Source organism: Galeopterus variegatus, unplaced genomic scaffold (assembly GCF_000696425.1).
Source record: "Galeopterus variegatus unplaced genomic scaffold, G_variegatus-3.0.2 Scaffold12224, whole genome shotgun sequence".
Classification (NCBI taxonomy): Eukaryota; Metazoa; Chordata; class Mammalia; order Dermoptera; family Cynocephalidae; genus Galeopterus; species Galeopterus variegatus.
The window spans coordinates 31934-34809 of record NW_007738335.1 but is presented as its reverse complement, the minus strand read 5'-3'; the positions used below and the strand labels follow the sequence as shown (position 1 = coordinate 34809).

General features: G+C 50.8%; 1 pseudogene across 2 annotated transcripts in view; it reads right to left on the bottom strand.

The window, feature by feature from the left end:
* The window catches only part of LOC103610992, a 23914-nt pseudogene that overhangs the window by 8205 nt on the left and 12833 nt on the right, over window positions 1-2876 (bottom strand). The window contains exon 1 of one of the 2 annotated variants that reach the window (XR_552263.1): window positions 61-82. The exons of the other annotated variant lie outside the window; for it this stretch is intronic. The product of XR_552263.1 is annotated as a forkhead box protein N3 pseudogene, transcript variant X2 (transcript). Of the gene's footprint in view, window positions 1-60; window positions 83-2876 lie in introns of those variants that run through there. 2 annotated transcript variants of the gene reach the window in all.

Sequence of the window (2876 nt, the reverse complement as noted above, 5' to 3'; positions counted from 1 at the left end):
CGGGCCGGCGCTGCGCCGCTGGCAACGTGTCACCGAAACGCTCCTACCCCATCCGCATACCTTACATGGCTCGAAAGTAAAAATAAAAAGAATTACGATACGGGCGAGGCTTGCGAGGGTGAGAAGAGGAGATTCCACTTCTCTCCAACTACTGCGTCCTGGCGGGACTCCCAGGGCCGGCCGAGCCCTCCCCCGGCGCCCACCTCAGGCCGCGGGAGTAAAGGCACCGGCACCGAGGTACTGCAGCCTCCCGCCCAGGTGGCCGCGTGTCTGCCAAAGGAGGGAGGGTGGCCATTACAGGGCAAGGGGCACGTCCTAAAGGCCACGCCGCTGGGGCCTCTCCAGTGGCTGTGCTGAGCACCCGGCCGACTTCTAGGCCTGGAGTGAAAACAAGTCTCATCTCCGCATTGTGAGCTCTCTTGAATCGGATTGACCATTCGCAGGCCACCCAGTGAATGGCCGGCCACCACTCCAAGTCTCTAGGCACCTCCAGAGAATGGCCACCCGCTGCTAAAGCCACACCAACCAGCTGCCTTTGGAGAGAATGGAAAGAGAGGGTCCAACAGGACACCCTGGTGGTGACATACATAGAAATTTGATTGCACACCACTTCCAGGTAGCCAAAGCTGCAGGTTCCTTCACAGAGGAGAAGCCCAGAGCACTCTTCCCACCATCCCTAACTGAGCCCACCTGAACCCACCTGAACCGGTGGGCAGGCCATCTGAGCTATCTGAAAACTGCAGAAAACCAGCGAGAAAGAAGGCTTGGAGTAAAACCCCTCTCGCATGCAGTACCTTTTAACTAGCTAAGGTGGGGGGTGGCAGGAGGTACTATGGGGCTTCTGAAAATATTTTCTGTTTCAAAAAATAAGGAAACCCCAGTCAAACGAAAAAATCGAACACAGCATCAAGGTGGTGAGTGGTCAGCTCTCAGCGAGGATGTGCCTTTCAGACTCGCAGGAGACCTTACTTCCCAGTAGCATGGCAACTCCAACTCAGGAGACTATGGGGAGGTGGAAGCCCAGAGGCAGCCTGAGGTCATCCAGCCCCACCCCTTTTTTCACTGAGCACTTGATGTAACCTATCCAAAGTCACTAAGCAAAGGGTAGGAGGATCATCTCTGAAGCCAGAGATTTTAAGGGTGGGAACTGATAGCAAAGCCAAAACAACAGAAGCCCAGTCTCCTGAGGTTCAGCCTGGTGCAGGCTCCACCCCTCCATCTCAGGTCAGTTGAGAGTGCTAAGTCTCCCAGAGAGGAACCAAGACCAGGGAACTTTGCCCCAGCCCCTTGTTGGCCTGGAGAGGAAGAAACTGTCACCTTCCAGCACCAGCTCCCAACCCTCCCAGTCCCCCAGCCACATTCACAATAGCTAGAAATCACTTGACACTAAGTAGGGGTGGCATATTATCTTCACCCCAGTCTTTTCCTTCTTCCTCAGAGTTCAGAAAGAGGGGATGTAAGCCGAAGGTTACTGTACATAGAACATGTCCTTAAAACTCGTGCAGTGTCTGAACCAGCCAGCCCAGGTGAACAAAAACAGAAGGCACAGCAAGCCCTGGGCCAGAGAAGCCGTAAGCAAGGGTGGAGTATGGTGAGGTAAGCTGCCTTTAATTAGCTTGTCTTTCCTTCCCTCGGGTGTTTTTGGTTTCTTTCGTTCTCAGGCATATTTCTTAATTTCTCTCTTCCATTACAGATGCAGCAAGAGATGTAAGAGGTGTCACCCTGGAGAGGAAGTGGTGGACCAGCCCTGCCTGACGTGGAGAGCAGGGTACGCAAGTCTCTGTCTGTTGTCTGAGATGAGAGATGCAGACCTTTGCTGAAAGCCAAAGGAGGGCTTCGTTTGACCTTTTCCTCCTTGTAATTCCAGGGGCCAAATTTGTTTACAAATAACCCCATTCTCAATTCCCCTGTTGAACTTTCAAAAAGTACCCTTGTGTCTTAGACCCTGAGGAGTCTAAGAGAAACAAGTTGAACTGTTTAAACAAATGTTGTTTTACAAACACATCTGACAGCAGAATCCTATGTGTGCCCTAGAACTCACTTTGGGAAATACTTATTTCCTGATTGGAGACTTGATGAAACCATTTTGCAGCCTCATCTGGGCATGAGCTGGAGACCACGTAAGTATCTGGAATCTGGAAGACCTGAATTCTAGATCAGTTGACCCCAATCAGTGTGGGACTGCAGTTCCTCCTCCAGAGAGAGGAATGTCCTTCCCATGATGTTTTCTGCATTCTTCTGATAAATGTTTCTCTGGTCAAAAACATTAAAGCCTCCTCCCCAGTTACTGGTTATTACAGCAACATGATTATCTATGGAATAGTTAAGCGTAAAGCCCGGTAATCCCCCAATAACAACTGATGATGAGCAGTTAAGAGCTCCCTGCATGTGGAAAGACATGAAAGACTTTCAAAACTAAGGAAAATCTGAGGTGGGCTTGCAAAGATGGTCTCCTAGTCAGGGATCCTTCAAATAGACTGCAGTGAAAAGGATACATAAAAGGAAACATGGAGAAGCCCAGGGCGAGGCTGGGCTACATGGAACTGGAGGCTGGGCTACATGGAACTGGAGGTCATCAGGCAATCTTTCTCTCCATCTCTGTCTCCCTCTGAGACCATATGTCTTTCCTGCTTCCCTCTATACATCTGCTTCCCTCTCTTCCCTGCAGGTTGGCTTCCTCTGCTCACTTATGGCCACACATGGCTGTCAGCAGCAAGTTTTGACACTTGATGTTTTAGCACCCACCACCAGTTCAGATTCTCAGGGAAGTAATCTGATTGGCCTAGCCTGAGTCAGGTGACTCTCCTTTCTCCGAACGGACTCCTAACAGCTGAGACAGAGAACATGGTAGAACATCTGGTACACTAGGCCTGGAA